This window comes from Petaurus breviceps, unplaced genomic scaffold (genome assembly GCF_028583685.1).
Source record: "Petaurus breviceps papuanus isolate PSGF00001 unplaced genomic scaffold, PetGlider_PUasm1.0 90743, whole genome shotgun sequence".
In the NCBI taxonomy this organism is placed as follows: domain Eukaryota; kingdom Metazoa; phylum Chordata; class Mammalia; order Diprotodontia; family Petauridae; genus Petaurus; species Petaurus breviceps.
The window spans coordinates 2,290,440-2,310,143 of record NW_027187332.1 but is presented as its reverse complement, the minus strand read 5'-3'; the positions used below and the strand labels follow the sequence as shown (position 1 = coordinate 2,310,143).

At 39.2% G+C, this 19,704-nt stretch overlaps 1 pseudogene; it reads left to right on the top strand.

Moving 5' to 3' along the window:
• The first annotated feature begins 2,705 nt into the window (after nucleotides 1-2,705).
• LOC138145626 (tudor domain-containing protein 10-like) lies at nucleotides 2,706-4,929 on the top strand (annotated as a pseudogene).
• Nucleotides 4,930-19,704: the final 14,775 nt, after the last annotated feature.

Sequence of the window (19,704 nt, the reverse complement as noted above, 5' to 3'; positions counted from 1 at the left end):
TCCCCCATCCATCCCCCCAAAACAGCAGTCCCACATGATATCCCCACCTCCAATCTGCTCTCTCCCATATTTTCTCCCATACCCGTTTCAACTTTTCCAGTGGATCTCTATGACTCAGTGCCTGTATATCTTGCTTTTTTCTTAATAACATGTAAGATGGTATTAATAATAGTATACACACACACACACACACACACACACACACACATATATATATATATATATATATATATATGAAGATTTGATTTTAAAACTTTCAATTCCAGATTCATTCCCTTCCCCCCCTGCCACCCACCCCCACTGGGGAGACAAGCAGTTCAGTATAGGTTGTACATGTGCGTCTAATGCAAAACAATAACATAGTAGATGTATTGTAAAAGACTTGCTATATTTCCCTCCCTCCTATCCCACCTCCCACTTGTTCTATTCTCTACTTTGATCTTATCCCTTTTCACAAGTGGGTGCTTCCAAATTCCCTCCCCCACAGCCTGTCCTCCCTTCCATCATCCTCCCTCACATCCCCTTCCCCACCTATTCTCCTGGAGGGTGAAATCCCCTATTTAGTGTGTATTTCCCTCCCTCCTCAAGACAGATTAATTAGGAATAAGGTTGACCCATTCCCTTTTGCCTTCCTATTCTTCCCCTCCATTGTAACCATTTTCCCTTGCCTCTTCTGTATGAGATAGTTTGCCCCACTCTGTTTCTCCCCATCTCCTCTCATTATATTCCTCTCACCTCTTAATTTCACCTCTTAAGTATCATCCCTTCCTGTTAAATTGGTCCCGTGCCCTCTATCTATGTATACCTGTAAACGTATATACACACATTCACATATGTATTCATATGCCCGCATACCCTCATATAAAGACATATATATATATATATAAAATCCCTTCAACTACTGACAAAAGTTTCATAAGTTACAATTATTGTTTTTCCATGTAGGAATGTTAATAGTTCAACTTTGGCCAGGTGGCTCAGTGAGCAACAGCACCGGCCCCAGTGCCTGGACGACCCAGATCAAATCCGGGCCCAGACACTCAGCACCACACCCAGAAACAACAACTGGCCGTGCAACCCCAAGCAAGGCACTCAACCCCAATTGCTTAAAAAAAATAGTTCAACTTTGATAAGTTCCTTATGATTTCTTTTCCCTGTTTGCCTTCTCATGGCTCCTCTTGCTTCTTATATCTGAATGTCAAATTTTCCATTCAACTCTGGTTTTTTCAGCAAGAATGCTTGAAAGTCCTGTATTCCACTGAATGACCAAATTTTCCCCTGAAATACGATACTTAGTTTTGCTGGGTAGGTGACTCTTGGTTTTAATCCCAGCTCCCTTGATCTCCAGAATATCACATTCCAGGCCCTTCGATCCCTCAGTGTAGAAGCTGCCAGATCCTGGGTTATCCTGATTGTGTTTCCACAATATTCAAATTGTTTCTTCCTGGCTGCTTGTAATATTCTCTCCTTAATCTGGGAATTCCGGAACTTTGCTATAATATTCCTAGGAGTTTTCTTTTTGGAATCTTTTTCAGGAGGTGATCGGTGGATTCTTTCAACCTCTATTTTGCCCTCTTGTTCTAAAACATCAGGGCAGTTTTCTTTGAGAACTTCCTGGAGGATGCTTTTCAGGCTCTTACTTAGGTCATGGCTCTCAGGCAGTCCAATAATTTTTAAATTATCTCTCCTGGATCTATTTTCCAGGTCAGTGGTTTTTCCCATGAGATATTTCACATTGCCTTCTATTCTTTCTCATAAAGTCATTAGCTTCCATTTGCTCCAATCTAATTTTGAAGCAATGATTCTCCTCAGTGAGCTTTTGAGATTCTTTTTCCATCTGACAAATTCGACTTTTTAAGACATTCTTCTCCTCATTGCCTTTTTAAGCCTCCTTTGCCATTTGAGTCAGTCTGTTTTTTAAGGTATTATTTTCTTCAGTCAGGCTGTTGACTCTCATTTCATAATTTTCTTGCATTGTTCTCATTTCTCTTCCCAATTTTTCCTCCACTTCTCTTATCTGCTTCTTAAGGTCCTCTATGGCCTGTAACCAGCTTGTATTTTCCTTTGAAGCTTTTGGTGCAGGAGTTCTGACTTCACTGATTTCCTCCTGTTCCATTGCCTTGCTCCTTCTTATCCCCAAAATAGGAGTGTAATGTTGGAATCGTCTTTCTGCTTTCTGATCTGGAGTCCCTCTTGCAGGCGGCTGGTCATGCCCGCCCTGGGGCTAAAGCCTCCGTGTGGGGCTGGGCTCGGCTCCCAGAGCGTTGTGCTGGCTGATTCCTGCCGGCCGGCCAGGCTGTTCTCAGCCAGAGGTTAGCTTCTCTGTGTCATTTTGTGGGTTCTGCAGCTCCAAAGTTTGTTTAGTGTCCCCTTTTTACATGGATTGGGGAGGGTGGAAGCCGGAGCCACGGGAGGGTCATACTTCTACTCCCTGGAAAGGGAATTTTAAAAGCTCTCTAAAGAGAATCATTCATTCAAAATTACATGGGAGCAATTGGAAGCTGAAGGCTTTATGAGAAATCAAGATACTATTAAACAGATCCAAACAATGAAAAAAATATAAGGCAATGTGAAATATCTCATTAGAAAAACATTGACCTGGAAAATAGATCCAGGAGAAATAATTTAAAAATCACTGGACTAGAGAGTTAATGGGAATGTGGAAGAGGGGTGATTCCTTCAAAAAGAATTAAAGAACTGCAAACATGTCAGTGAGCAGTGGGGAAAACCTAACCTTTACTAAGTACCCCATAGAAGAATGGAAAGATAGAGCAGCTTAAAGTCTTGGGAAACAGGAAGAAAGAATCAGAGTTGTAGGTTGGAAAACTGCTATTGGACACCAAAGAGGAGGACATTCTATTCCTTCTAAAAGACTTTGATTCACCAGGTGTCCAGAAAGTCCAAAACAGCTGCAAATGCTTCACATTTGTTGACCTGGCCTCTGTAGAGAATGTGCACCTAATAGTGAAGCATCTGAATGGACAGATGTTTCATAACCTGAAATTGTACCTGAACTCAAACAACTGGATCCCCAAACAGAACTTGGACTATGTGATAGTGATGGAATGTGAAGATCCCCCTGTATTGGCTTGGTTTTCAAATTGATTGTGTTAAAACCCAGAGCTTGTTATTCCCACCTGTGGGATGGACTTGTTTACGTGAAAAGAAAGTCCTGAACTGGGAGGAGCTGGTGATGTAGATTTGGAGAGACACAAAAGAGAGGCAGAAGAACTTTTGGGAAGCAGCACCCTCGTGGAGGCAGAGAGACTGAGAGGATTGCTAGAGGCCACTTTGAATCGCCCTGGACTTTTGAGACCTGCCCCCAGAGATGACAAGGAGTGAGGAGACGTGGCTGTTTTGCTGATACTTTGTCTGTTTTGATGTTGTTTTGCCAGATTTTTCCACTGGTGAAAGACAGCACTTGTGTTGAAGAGGCCCTGGAACCTGACTGTTGGCTAAGAGCTCCTGAGAGATTCACCTCCTGCAGACAGAGGGTGAATGCTGTCCACTGGTGAAGGACAGTGCTGTTGTTGCAGGGGACTGGGAACCTTTCTATTGATTCAGAAGCCCTGAAGAAGGATTTTCTTGTTGTATGTTTACAAAAATCCTGGGAGAAGGTTTTGCTAATGTTTTCAGGGGTCCTAGGACTGTTCTGCAGACAGAGGATGAATTAATGAAGGGACTGGCAAGGTATCTTGTGGCCTTGCTAAGCCTTGTCTTCCCAGGAACTAAGATTGCTGAGAACTTGCCTCGTGTCAAAGATGAAGAAAAGACCTCCATTTGGGTATTAAGTGCTGTGCTTAAACTTGATTGTAACTCTGGGGTAGATTCAATTGTGATCCAGGGGTGGGGAACTTTTGACCTTTTTGTGTCCTATGGTTGAACAAATGAATGTACTTTACTTATGTTTGGAAACTAATCTCCATTTGAGAAGAGGGTCTTTGTGATGGACCAAATGAAGGTACAACCTAGGGGTGGAGTAGTTTTTAGAACAGGGACTTTGTGATTGATTGAATGAATGGAAGGTCCTGGGGTGGGGTAGTACTTGGAGATTATTTAATCACTCTTAGTAAATGCTGTATTTTGAATGATGTCATGTTTTGATCTTCTCTGTTCTTGGTTTGTCACTGAATAAAATGGAGAGCACCTATGCTCATATTCTGAACCTTGGGAAGTTGCCTTTCCTTGGCATTACATTACAGACTCCACAAAGGGCAACACAGAGATACTGTCTTTAGAGACTGTTCCCTTTCAAGACAAAGCTTCTGTGATTCCTGGTGAGGAAGAGGAAGCCACAATAACTACCATCCCTGCCAGGCAGACCCCCAGAGTACCTGTTTCCCCTAATGTAACTGAAAGACCAAAGATAGCCTCCTACATGTTTCCCATGGAGGAGAGAGGATCCTTCTTGGTGTCTCTTTTAAGGAATTGCTTCCAAGACCTGAGCTGGCTGTCCACTATCCACAGCATCCATGGGAAAGTAGGGCTGATGGTGATGGACATGATTCCCCAAACACCATTCTTCTGGGCCATACACCTCACTGAGGAGGCTCATGTGAACATGATGATGTGGTTTTATGCCCTGGCAGAAGTAGAGGAGCAGCAGCCTTACTTGGCGGAAAACAGAGGTTCAGCGTGGGATCCGCTACTTGGGGGAATGTCACCTGGGTGACGACGATGGTTGGGCTTGAACAGCTTCTGGGTGTGGTGTGCTTCATTGATTTTTGTTGTTCAGCTACTCTCCCATTGCAGCCTCTGAGCAGCCTGGACAGTGATTATTTCTTTGCCATCCCACCTATGATTCAGCCCTTCATGCTAGAAAAAGATGTTCTCAGTTCCAAGCAAGCTGTTCATCAAGTCATGAAAGTAAAAATCACTGGATGCTTGAGCATGGAGTCTCACATCCTGAAGTTTGAAGAAATGAAATGATGTAGCAGCAAGCACCCCAGTATCTCCAGGGTGGCTGCCAACAGGTTCTTACATTTGCCTTTCTAAAGAAAAATAACTCAGAATGGGTTAACAAGCTTACTGTAATCATTTAATCATATATCGTTTTTCTAGTTCAGGGTGGAAAGATCAGGACCCCGAACTTCAGAGTATACAGACAGAAGTTACAAAGCAGAAGTTACAAGAAAACAGAAAAAAAAAAAACATATCAAGTAGACAGGCTTCCAAACTGTCCAGCCATTACATCCATACCAAATCACAGTTACCAGAGAGGGAAGCATCAACATCTGGGTTTTCAAAGCCAGGGGGCTCTCAACAATGGCTGCCCACAGTCTCATCTGGTCAAATTATAAAACACTTCTCAATGTGAACCCCAAAGCAAAGCCTCACATCAGGGCTTATATAGCCTTCTGCTGGCTCAGAAAATGTAACAACCTTCTTGACCCACTGCCCAATCACAAAGTATATCCTGAGAAACAAGTCTCCCACCACAGGATACAGGTAGCCTAGGGACAGCGAAGATCTTAAAAATTTACATTCCTATAACAAATGATAAATCTGCTTACTCATTTTTTGTTTCCCATTTCCCGCACCCCAGTTCCTTAAGTTATATCAAACTCCCCCCATTTCGTTTTAGCTAAGCTGTTTTACCGCATCCTGTTGGATCACATTTAAGCCTGTATACCTAGGATAAGCTTATAATTACATGTGATTAGATTTCAGTTCACAGGGCTCTGGACCCTGACACAAAACTTCAAAATTCCAGGAAAGGAGTAGTTAGAAATCTTTACAATTGCTCTGGTGTTCTTCTGAGAAATAAGCTGTATAGGAAGGGCAGTTCAAACTTAACATAGGAGACCTGATGTGTGTTAATAGCCTGAGTTGACCCATATCTTTTTTTTTTCTTTTTGTACACCCTTCTGCCATGCTCCAGGAATAGGGAATAAAATGCCTTTGCAGATTAGTTGAATTGAGGATACCATTGCATTAATATCATGTCTGATAATATATAAGAGGTAATTTTAGGTGAAATCTATAACCCAAAGGCTATCTCCCTAGCTGATGGGAATTACTGGGAGTGAAATGATTGAAAGCAAACTCATTGAAAATAAAAAAATAACCATGACTACCTGAAAACCCTGAAAAAATAAAGAGCCTAGACACATCTTTCAAGAAATTATCAAGGGGGACATAGCCAATAAGGAAGAGTAGAAACAGGACTTCCACATGGCTCCCCCTTCTTCCTCCTCTAATACATTATAAAAATGACTCTAAACAAACTTTAGGGCTACAGAACAGCCAAAGTGACAGAGAGAAACTACTCTACTGCTGAAAGACCAGCAGGCTGGCGGGAAGGGGCCAGAACAGCACACATGGAGTTGACCCCAGCCCCATGGTGAGCCTGAGGTTTTAGCCTCAGGGCACCCCAACCAACCACAGCTAGAGGGATGTCAGGAGATTGTATCCCCAGCAGCTGCAGCAGTTTCCAGAAATAGTAACCCATGAATGTCAAGGACAAAATGAGAGGTCAGTGGACTTTGGTAACAAGGGTCCGGGAGTGCAGTCCTCTCCCTGCCCCCTAGATGGAGAAAAAAATGAGGTGCAGCAGTCACCAAAAGTGGATGCTTCAGAGCTACTGGCTTCCATATTGTAGGGCACCAAGCAATCAGTCTGAGTGGTAATAGTTTTTCCTTTAACCTGCTTGGATCTGGATCCCTGTCCTGGGTGGAAATCCTGGGGTGCATGACCAGTATGCCAGAGCCAGTGGAGGCTTTGGAGAGGGCACCCAACTAATTCCTTTGAATGCTGAGAAAACCCTAGCAATTTGGGACAAAGCTCTCCTCTCTGAAAGCAGAGTTCTACTGTGGCAAAAAGATCATAAATCAATTGGTTTAGTGGCAACATGAGAAAGTGGGGGCAGCAGGGCAAGCACAGCAGTCTGAATTTGGCTTCCTTTTTTGGGGACAAAAAGGATCAAGTCATGGAGCAGGAGGAAGACAATGAAGTCATAACTCCTGCAACAAAAGCTTCCAAGAAAAATATGAATTGGTCACAGGTCATAGAGGAGCTTAAGAAGGATTTTGAAAACCAAATAAGAGAAGTGGAATAAAAATTGGGGAAAGAAAGAGAATGATGCAAGAAAATCATGAAAAGAGAGTCAACAAACAGAATGAAGAAAATAAAACCTTAAAAAATTGCAAAATGATGAGAAGAATGCCTTAAAAAGTCAAATTTTCCAGGTGGGAAAATAAAAGAATTTCAAAAGCTCTCTGAAGAAAATACCTCCTTCAGAATTATCTTGAAGCAAATGGAACTGAGTGACTTTATGAGAAATCAAGATATTAAACAGATCCAAAGAAAAGAGAAAAATAAAAGGCAATGTGAAATCTCAGGGGAAAACACACTAAATTGGAATATAAAGCCAATATTTGGACTACATGAAAGCCATGATCAAAAAAAGAACCTAGAAATCATCCTTCAAGAAATTCTCAAGGAAAATTGAGCTAATGTTTTAGAACAAGAGGGAAAGATAGAGGTTGAAAGAATCCCACCAATCACCTCTTGAAAAAGACCCTAAAAACAAACAAACAAACAAAAACATCCTGGGAAAATTATAGCTAGGTACCAGAGTTCCCAGATCAAGGAGAAAATATTATAAGCAGCCAAGAAGAAACAATTTGAATATTGTTGAAGCACAATCAGAATAATATAGGATCAAGCAGTTCCTACATTGAGGGATCATATGGCTTCACATATGATTATCTGGAGGTGAAAGAAGCTGGGATAAAAGCAAGAGTCACCCAACCAGGAAAACTGAGGGTCATGTTTCAGGGCATAATGTGGTCATTCAATGGAACAGAGGAATTTCCAGCATTCTTCATGTAGAAAAATAGAGCTGAATAGAAAATTTGACATTCAGATACAAGAAGCAAGAGAAGCATGAAAATGTAAACAGGGAAAAGAAATCATAATGATCTTACTAGGTTGAACTATTTACATTCCTACATGCAAAAATGATAATTGTATCTTATGAAAATTTTCTCAGTATGAGAATATTTGAAGGGAATATAAATGTGTGTGTGTGTGTGTATATATGTATATGTACATATATGTTTATAAGGAGGACATGTGGGCATATGAATATATATTTGTGTGTATGTGTATATATGTGTACAAGTATACGTAGACAGAGGGCACAGGACCAATGTAATAGAGAGGAATGACACTTAAAAGGTGGAAGTGAGAGGTGAGAGAGGAATATAATGAGAGGAGATGGGGTGAGACATAATGGGGTAAATTATCTCATATAGAAGAGGCAACAGAAAACTGTTATACTGAAGGGGAAGAACAGGAAGGCTAAAGGTAATGGGTCAACCTTAATGTCATTGACTTTGGCTTATTCAGGGAATGACATACACACTAAATATATTATCTCACCGTACAGCATGGTAGGGGGGAAGGGGATAAGAGAGGGGATAATGGAGGGGAGAGCAGTTTTGGGGGGAAGGAAGTTGGAAGCACACACTTTTGAAAAGTTAAACTGTCAATGTAGAGAATAAAACAAATAGGGAGCAGGATAGGATGGAGGGAAATGTAGTTATTCTTTCAAAATATATCCACTATTGAAATATTTTGTATAGCTACACAAGTACAACCAATATTGAATTGCTCATCTCCCCAGAAAGGGTGAGTGAAAGGAGAGGAAGTGAACGAATCTGGAATTCAAAGTTTTTAAATCAAGTTTTTAATTCACACACACACATACACACACACACACACACACACACACACACACACATATATATATATATATATATATATATATATATATATATATATTTAAACATCCTTATAAAAAAAAAACTCCTAGAAACATTGTACCAAATTCTAGAATTCTTCCCAGGTCAAGGAGCTGTAAGCAGTCAGGAAGAAATAATTTGAGTATTGTTGAAACACAATCAGGTAACACAAGACCTAGCAGCTTCTAAATTAAGCAATTAATGGGATTGGAATGTGATATTCCAGAGGTACAAGGAACTAGGTTAAAAACAAGAATCACCTACCCAGCAAAACTGAGTAAGGGCTTCAGGGGAAAATATGGTCATTCAATGAAATAGAGGATTTTCAAGCATTGTTGATGGGAAAAACAAGAGCTGAAGTAAAAAAATTTGACTTTCAAATACAAGAAGCAAGAGACGCATGATAAGGTAAACAGGAAAAAGAAATCATAAGGAACTTATCAAAGTTGAACTATTTACATTCCTACAGGGAAAAACAATAATTGTAACTCATGAAACTTTTCTCAATGTGAAGATAGTTGAAGGAAATATATATGTATATATATATATATATATGTATACATATGTAGATAGATAAATAGACACAGATAGAGTAGATAGATAGATAGATAGATAGATAAATAGATAGATGAGTGTGTATGTGTGTACAAATATGTTTGTTACTGTTTGCATGTGCGTATGTGTATTTATAAACAGAGGACACAGGATAAGTTAAATATGAAGGGATGATATCTAAAAAATAAAATTAAGAGGTGAGAGAGGGATATACTGGTAGAAGGAGAAAGGGAGAAATAGATTAGGGTAAATTATCTCATACAAAAGTGGCAAGAGAGCATTGTTACAATAGAGGGGAATAGTAGGAAGATGAAAGGGAATGGGTCAACCTTAGTCTCATTGAATTTGGCTTAAGGAGGGAATAACATAAACATTCATTTGGGTTTCCAACCCTACAGGAAAGCAGGGAAGAAGGGGGGGGGGTGCGATAGAAAGGGAAGCAAATTCAGGGAGAGTGTAGGTAGAAGAAAACACTTTTGAAAAAGGAAAGGGTCAAAGAAGGAAATAGAATAATTGGGGGGCAGGATAGGATGGAGGGAAATAGTTTTTCACAATATAACTGCTATGAAAATGTTTCATGTATAGTGAATTGCTTGTCTTCCCAGTGGGGGTAGATGAGGAAGGAAGAAGGAAAAGACTCTGGAACTCATAGTTTCAAACAACAAATGTTAAAAAAAATTGTTTTTGTTTTGTTTTGTTTTTAACATGCAACTGGGAAATAAGACATACAGGCACTGTGGTATAGAAATCCATCTTGCCCACTAGAAAGTCGCGGGGGGGGGGGGGATGGAGAGGATATAAGTGAGAACAGATTGGGGAAAGAGGTGTTCAGTAGGCTCGCTGTTTTGGGGTGGGGGTAGGGGAAGGATGGGGAGAAAATTTTGCAACTCAAATATTTCAGAAATGAATGTTGAAAACTAAATATAAAAAATTAAATTAAAAATAAATAAATAAACTGGGGAAGAAAACCCAATGCATTAGTGTTTCAATTTTTCCACATCCTCTCCAGCACTTAACATTTTTCTGTTTTGTCATCTTAGCAAAGCTGACTGGTGATATGTGGTACCTCAGAATTGTTTAATTTGCATTTCTCTAATCAATAGTGATTCAGAATATTTTTTTCATATGCTCATAAAAGCCTTTAATTTCTTCATATAAAAACTGTCTGTCCACATCCTTTGACCATTTATCGATTGGAGAATAACTTGTATTCTGATAGATTTGACTAAATTCTCTGTATATTTTGTAAATGAGGACTTTATCAGAAACACCGGTGGTAAAATTTCTTTCCCAATTTCCAACTTCCCTCCTAATCTTGGTTACAATTACTTTTTTTTACAAAATCTTTTCGATTTAATGTAATCAAAATTATCCATTTTTTATTTTGTACCTCTCTGTAACTCTTGTTTGGTCATAAAATCTTCCCTTCCCCATAAATCTGAAAGGTAAATTATTCTTTCCTCTCCCAGATTGCTTACAATATTAGCCCTTACACCTAGATCATGCATTAATTTAGACTTGATTTTGGTATACTGTGAAAGATACTGATCTATACTTAATTTCTTCCACACTATTTGACAGTTTTCCCAACAGTTTTTGTCAAATAGTGAGTTCTTATTCTAGAAGCTGGGGTCTTTGGGTTTATCAAACAATAAATTACTATAGCCATGGACTACTATGTCTCATGTACTCAATCTATTCTACTGATCCACTGCTGTATTCCTCAGACAGTACCAAGTAGTTTTGATGACAGCTGCTTTACAATACAGATTGAAATCTGGTATGGTCAGCACTCCTTCCCTAGCACTTCTTTTCATTAATTTCCTTGATATTCTGGACCTCTGGCATAAGCAATGTTTTCTAAAAAAAATTATGTTCTGTATCACATGTCAGGATTTAATTACAGGCAATGTGTATATAATATAAAGCTAATTAGAAAACCCCAACTCTGAAATGTGTATGGGTTTTTTTTTTTTTTGGCCTTTATTTAAATAATTCTAGAGCGCTGGAAAGAAATTTTTGATGTTCAGAGATCTGACATTTTGCTACTTTCACTAAATGAAAAATACATTAGTCCAAGTAACAATTGCCAAAGATTTTTTTTACATTTTTTTATGTGATGTAGAAAAATCTCAACTAATACCTGGTGAACACATTCTGTGCTGAGCTTAGCTTTAAATTAACTCATGTATTGCTTGCTTGAAAAGAGAAAAGTCTTAAATAGAGAGTGGCACAGTAATACCAATTAGTACATCTATAATTAGAATACTAAGTTTGGCTAATACTGAGCAATATGAAATGAACATTTCATTTTTCATTTCAATTTCCCAGGGGATTTCCCAGTCAGGCTCAACTACTACATGGAGACAAAGTTTGAATCGGGAGAAAAGAGTCAAAACATCTTTTTTTCACAATCCAGACTGCTTGTAAACTTCAGAGTAACAATTTGAAAGTGGTCTACTTTGCCAGTTGTCTCAGCATTTTTCAGAATAAGAACTGGCAATTTAACAAAAAATTAAGTACCAGATAAGTGCATGGCACTGTTCTAAGGGTTCAAAATACAATAATAACATGCATCATAGTATGTACACAAAGAAATTTCTGCACTTTCAATGAATTTGGGGTGTTTAATTTATAAAATTAGAATATTTTATATGTAACTTGGACTAAGACGAACAATAATTTGTGCATGATCTTTTTGTAAATCTGCAATGGCTTATGAGACATCATAGGTTCTTTTGTATAGCAGTTACTGACATCTTCGTGAGACAGATATAAATGTCAGATATTAATATTTTATTTTGCTTTAGAATGCAGGGAGAAAATTAAATTATTTTATACATTCAGTGATTAAATATTTGGAAGTTCTTATTTTACCAAAAGGTTTAATTCGATTTGTCATGCATAATGATTTAAAAATAGAACCAGTGATACTCTCAAAGTGAGATTTTATTTAAATCATGTTGGGTTTTATGAAGTATTGTGGATATATTTTATTTGGTCTTTGCATCATTATAATCTTTTATTAGATGATTAAAACATGAATGACTTTGGACAAGTCACTTAACTTATCTGATCTTCACTTTGCTAATATACAAAATAAAGAATTTGACAAGATTACTTCTGAAAGCATATCTTCAAAGCTTTGCTACTATAAACTATCTTTTGATATTTTCATAACAACATTAAAAGCTCACTTTTACTTATGCAAATTTCAATATAGAATTTATTGGAATAATTACTTTATTCTTTAAACCAATATATTCTTTGGGAACAAAGATCTATGAAAAGTTCTTATCCCTATAGCTCCTTTCATAAGTATTGTTTCCTCAGAGGAAAAGTAGCTATATGAGCTTCTAAGAGGATAGCAGGAAGGGAGAAAATGGTAAAGGTTTTATGCAATAATCTAGTACCTCTAATATTGCATGCTACTTAATGTCAAGTCCCTTTTTACAAATAAATTAGGGGCTAATATCAATGTATAAAGCACCCAAATTCATAGGTTAAAAAAAAAACTCAGTGTAAAAAAATAATCTATTTCTCCTATCTTTACATGAATATATTGAATATTTCCCAATATTTGCCTGTATTACATTTGCTATGGACCATCGAATTTTTTTACTATTAGAGCATAATGAAAATTTAAAGGATTTTCTGGTACGAATGCACTCCAACAAATAGATTTTGTTCCTGCTTTACATAAGTGGACTTCTATATAAAAATCCTTACTTAAAATGTGAATTTCCTAATGTATTTTTTTATGTCTGTGTGGAGGGGGGTGGTGAGAGTTTCAGAGTTTGCAAAATAGTTAAATAAAGAGAGAGAGAGAGAGAACACTGTACAGAAAAGTTGTTAAATAGATGGCCTTTTTTTGGTATATAATTTCTTCTTGAATTTTTTATGTAAAGTTGAATTTGGGTAATGTAAATGCACATAAAAGAGGAACTGTTTTTTTTAATTCTAAAATTGTTTTTAAAATTTTATTTTATTAAATTTAAGGAAAATTATTTTTTTAATATTAAAAATATCTTGTTACATGAAACTATCATTTTCATTTTATTCAATGACCTGCTAGGCATCAAACAAGATAAAAAAAACTAGGAAACCTGAGCTGGTGACATGGAGACAGACTTGAAACAGTCTAAACTATAGAAGTATTTGGTATTTATGAGAAGTTCTCCCAGTGCTCCTATTCACACATAATTTCCACTTATTTCATTAAGCCCAGAACAATACAAAGTTTAGTCAATTACATCATTAATTATATGAAATATATCAATTTAACTATACACATTGTAAAAACAATATATGGGGAAAGTGAAGTGTGAAGGAAAGAAGTCCATATTTACATTCAACTGGTTCTGACATGCTCCCATCCCCACTTTATCTGATTTGAGGGGGTGGAGGGTGGATATCACAGGATTGCTCTCAGATTTTAGAAAGGGGTTCTTATATCCTGTATTGAAACAAAATTTCAATGTCACTACTCCATCATCTTCCATTTTACCCCACAATTCTCTTCCAACATTTTCTTCAAATGTATTATGATCTCCTTGAGTGTAGGAACTGTTTTCTTTCTTTGTATTCTCAATACTTAGCACAGTGCCTGGAATAGTAAGTGTTTAATAAATACATATTGAGTGCTGATTGGACAACATGTTCTGTTAGTACATGTAAGTATCTGAAAATGACAACTGGGAAATCAATATTTTATAAAAGCTAAGGTCACGGAATGCATCCTGTGCAATCATGAGTCAAACTTTATTTTTGACTTGAGACTGAAATTCTGATGACTTTTCAGGAGAGAGCAAGTGTAATGACTTTGTCCAGCTCTGTCCCACTCAAATCCAATTCACCCACAAGTCAAGACATCAAAATCATGTTGTCATTTTTGTTCTGAAGCTTGTTTAAAAAGTAGCAACCTACAGACTGCTATTGCAAAAATCAAACAATATTAAGCATATGTTTTCTGATTGCTTTCAGCACATTGTTGTGTTATATGAGTAGTATTGGCCATTTTTTATAGACAGAAGAGAAAAACTTGTTGTAAATGAAAAGGATTCAAGAGAAAATAGGCCCATACAGCTGCATAATTCTAGAATGCAAAAGATGGGAGGAACCACAGAGTCCATAAAGACCTTCCTATACCATTGTCCTGACAAAATACGGCTTAGGGTATGTGAAGTTGTTATCCACATGTCTAATGAGGGTTAACCCACTACAAACAAAAGTAGTCCCTTTCACATTTAAAGCACTCTCGTTATTAGTCAGTTTTTCCTATTAAAGCCAATTCTTGGGGAAGCCAGGTGGCTCAGCAAGTAAGAGCACCGGCACCAGTGTCAGGATGACCTGGGGATCAAATCCGGGCTCAGATACTTAGCAACTCACCCAGAAATAACTGGCCGTGTAACCTTGAGCAAGTTACTTAACCCTCATTGCTTAATATATATTTAAAGCTAATTCCTCCATTCTAAAACCACCAGTTGCTATAGCTACTTCTGTTTTATCGAGTAAAAATAGCAAATATAATCTTTCTTTCATGAGGCAGTCTTCAAATAACTGGAAATACCAATAATATGTAACTCAGTCATCCTGTCTCAAGGCTAACTATTCCCTCACATTTCATTAAATCTCTATGTGGAATTTCACAGTCCTGATTGTGATGGAGCCACAAGTGTGAGAGACACTGCGGCAGTCACAAGATGTTGCAGGGGGTGCACGTGACTTCTGAGGGGCAGGAGCTTGGAGATGTGGAGGCCGACTCTGCCAGACCAAAAGGGCCGATATGGCATTGAGCGCAGGGCCGTGGGGGCCAACTTTGCTGGGTTGGGAAAGGCTGACATGGCATTGAGCATGCCCCATAAACATGGACTCCTCTTAACACATACTCCTTTGCCCTGCACTCAGGAGTGTGCACGATTGGCTCCCACATGACATGTGAGAGCCAATCAAAAAACAATGATTTTATCGATCTGTCTAGCGGACGCTCCGTCTCTCTCTCTCTCTCTCTCTCTCTCTCTCTCTCTCTCTCTCTCTCTCTCTCTCTCTCTCTCTCTCTCTCTCTGTCCCGGTTCTGTTCTGCTTTGTTCTGTTCTGTTCCTGCTTGATGGCCACACTGTTACGATGTAACTGAATAAAGAGCAGCCTTGCTTGGCAACCTCTGTGTCCTTGGGTGTTCTGTGGGGGTAAGTTCTTCTTGGAGACAAGAAGCCAGAGACGTCTGAAGACCAGGAATAAGGTAAGACATGGCCGGAGCTGCGAGTGAGATCCCAGCAGCTGGCACCCGAACAGGGACCTCTATAAAGGGACCGTGTTTGGAAAACCCCACAGCCTTACTTAAGACTAGAAGCCTTAAGTAGGAAGCTGGAGGGAATAAAAACAACATGAGTCAGGCTTTGCCCCTCCCAGTTGTTAAACCCACGGACACGGAAGTTTATGCGAGGCAGATTTATAACCTAGTAAAGAACAAATGGATGAAAGTGAAACTAAAGGATTGCCAAAGATTTATAGAAATTATCTGGAGAACATCCCATTGGGTGGAATATACTGGCCTAGATATAAAAAAGATGGGTTGTAATTGGGAACCTGCTAGCATCCTATGATAAGGACAATCCAGGGAAGATTAGGGACTTAGATTTCATGATATACAGTCTGGTAAAAGTGTCCGTTTATGGACCCATCCCCCCTGATCAATGTACCCCAAGCATCTCAGACAGGAGAGTTCCTCCTAGGAGAAAGTACTAGTTCTAGTGAAGAACAAGCAGAAGATTTGGTACGTGATAGTACCACTGAGAAGAGGGCTAAAAAAGAGGGGCTGAAGGGAGTGCCAGAAATTTATCCACCACTAGATACCTTCTCACAGTACAAAATGGAGGAGAAAGAAGAGACAAAACAGGTTGTGCAGAAAAAACAGGATGAGAAATCACAGCCCCCTGATAAGGAAGTGAGCAAACTTCGAAAACAAGTGGACGCCTTACAACAGCTTTAGAGAACTTACAGCTTCCTCCCCCAGTGTCCAGTCCTCCCCTCTGCCTACTCCTCAGTTCCTGTCCTTTCCTGGAGGGGATGGCGCAATACTGACACCCAGTGGGCGTACTAGGCCTAACCTAGTGGCTGCTTCTTTGCAAGAGGCTGTTTTATCTAGGGAGGACTTGACTGAATGGTCCTAATGCCTGTTAATTTGAATGATCTTGGTCGGGAGTACACTCCCGTACCTTTCAAGTTGTTAAAAGACCTGAAGCAGGCATGTACTGATTACAGATCGAATTCACCCTTTGTGATTTAGTCTTTGACTAACTGGGTCGCTCGCATCTTGTGTACCCCTGGAGATTCGGAGGCTTTAGCCACTGCATGCCTTACCCCCGCACAGGCTTTGATATGGAAAGCCGAGTGGCTCAAGGAATGTAAGTCCTTTGTTCAGCATAATGCTGTGCCCAATCCAGAGGAAGCTTTTCAGACAGGTAGACACTCCACCCCAGCAGCTCAGTGTCAACACAACCCTGCGGCTTACATCAACCTAAGCTCTTGTGCCCTTAAAGCATGGGAAAAAGGTGGAACAAACTGGGGTAGCTAAGGCACATCTGACTTCTATCAAACAAGGTACCCAGGAATACATCTTTGATTATGCTTCCCATCTACAGCAGGCAGTGGATAGGGTCATAGGGAGAAGGGAACTGGGCACGATAATATTTCAACAGTTATTGAGAGAAGGGTTGAATAAAAGCTTCAAAAAGGCTGTAGAATCTCTGCCCAAAGACTCTCTGCTGAATGAAATCATAGAAAGATGCAATGATGTGGATTATGAAACCATGTCCATTGAGGCCATGGCAGCAGTGGTTGCCTCTGGAATTGCAAATTCACAAAGAAAAAGAACCTTTACCCAAAGGTGTTTTAGATGCCGGAAGTTAGGACATATTCAAAGCATGTGTAGGAAGGCTCCTCCAGGAGGTGGGAGATCAGGTTTCTCTTTATGCTATGCTTGTGGGAAGCCAAGACATATTGCCAAATTCTGCAGATCCACCAAGCCTGGGTCGGGAAATGGGTGGAGGGGCCCCAAGCGGGCTCTGAATGCATACCCTGTGCTGACCCCCAACGGCCCCGGCCAAAGAGAGATGCCCAACCAACAATATCAAAGGTTGTTTCTAGAGGCCCAGTCCAAGTAGATGCTGCAATATATGTGACTGGAGAGTTATTGATTTCTCCTTTCTCTACGATAGATGTGGCTGTTGACAGTGTAGAGACCCCAGTTTAGTAGTTGGCTGCCCGCCTCCCTCTATAGTTATTGTACACACCACTGTACCATACCCAGGAGAGAATTATATTTCAGTAACCAACCCTCACTCCTACCCAGTGAAGCTCCCTTGTAATGAGCCAATAGCCAGTAGAATCCCTATGAGAAAACAGGAAGAACTACAGGTGGCTTTAACACAATATATAACAAGGATGAGACCTTTGATAGTGATTTATATCAATGGAAGACCCTTCTGAGGCTTGCTAGATACCGGAGCACATGTCTCTGTTGTGAGAAAAGAAGAATGGCCACTCAAATGGGAATTAAAAAGAGAGAATGTTGGAGTTACTAGGGTAGAGGGACCGCAGATTTCTGAAAAGTCAAAACGATTTTTATGGTGGACAGTAGAGGATAAAGAAGGAGTCTTTCAACCATTAGTTATAACAGGGCTGTCCTCTTACCTTTGGGGATGGGACATTATGAAAGGGATGGGAATTTACCTGCAATCAAACTAGTGGGGGTCACTGCTATGTTAGTGCTACCCAAATTGAAATGGCTCTCACATAAATATTCCTGGGTGGAGCAGTGGCCCCTATAAATAGAAAAGCTAAAAGCATTACACCATATAGTGGAGGAACAATTACAGGCTGAACACATTCGTTCAGCCCATATAACTTCCCTGTGTTTGTTATAAAGAAAAGCAGTGGTCAGTCGAGAATGCTCACTGATTTAAGAAAGATTAATGACCTCTTACAACGTATGGGAGCACTTCAACCCAGATTACCTTTACCTAATATGGTTCCAGAAGGATATAGAGTAAAGATTATAGACATAAAAGACTGTTTTTATTCCATTCCCCTACATCAAGAGGATAGAGAAAAATTTGACTTTACTGTTCCTTCAATTAATTTGCAGTCACCTGCTAGGAGGTATCAATGGAAGGTATTACCACAAGGCATGGCAAAGAGCCCCACCTTATGTCCATGGTTTGTAGATCATATTCTATAACCTATAAGGTTGGGACATCCAGAAGTTATTATACATTACATGGATGATATATTATTGGCTACAGAAAAACAGGAAAAGCTACAAACAGTTTTAAAGGAAGTATTACAAGCCTTGTCTGAACAAGGGCTAATAGTAGTCCCAGAAAAAATATAGTCAGAGCCTCCTGCCTCCTTTTAAATATTTAGGATATGTTTTAACTGATGTTGTGGTGAGGAAAGAGACCCCAAAGATATAGCCCCCAAAATATAAGACCCTCAATGATTTCCAGCACTTAGTGGGGAGCATACAATGGGTTAAGACCACTGTGCCAATTCTTCCATCCATGATGGCACCTTTATATGATTTGTTTAAAGGAGATTCCAATCTGAGGTGCCCTAGCAATTGGACTCCTGAGGCTTTAACAGCTTTGTAATAGATCCAGAAAGCTTTTGGGGCCTCCACAGTTAGATTGAGGGCAGGGGAAGAAGTGTATGTTATTTGCCTACAATATGAGCCTCTGTTTGGAGCGATCTTTCAGAGTCATGGAATTATTGAATGAATATATCCTAAGCATAGTGGAAAAGCTTTGGTTCCTAAATTAGAACTTATAAAGGAATTTGTCACAGCGGTGATACAAAGAGTTATCATGGTCACTGGACGCCCACCAAAAATATGGATCAAAGGCTTAGTATAGTCTATCCAGGCAGGGAAAGCTGATGATGTTTTGGATTTATTGCCATACTGTCTTCAAAGTTCTCCAACGTTACCTATTTTAGCCCAGGTGTTTCAGCAGTTGGAAGTAACAATGCCACATTGTATTATTAGCAAGATTCCAGTGGATGGCCCTAATGTCTTTACAGATGCCCCTAAGCAAGGGAAGGCCAGCATTTATTGTCCCCAACTAAGGATACAGTTAATGTTGGATACATCCTTTAATTCCACTCAAAAAAATGAACTATGGGCTATCATAAAATTTATAGAGAAATTTCATCCCCCTTTTAATGTCATAACAGATAGTCTGTATGCCTGTAATGCTATTAAAATGCTAACCGATACTTTTATTAATCATACAGCATCTAAGATCGGGAAACTGCTCCTGTTGGCAGCAAGAACACCTATGTCAGCTGAAGGCACCTACATATATATATATATATATATATATATATATATATATATATATATATA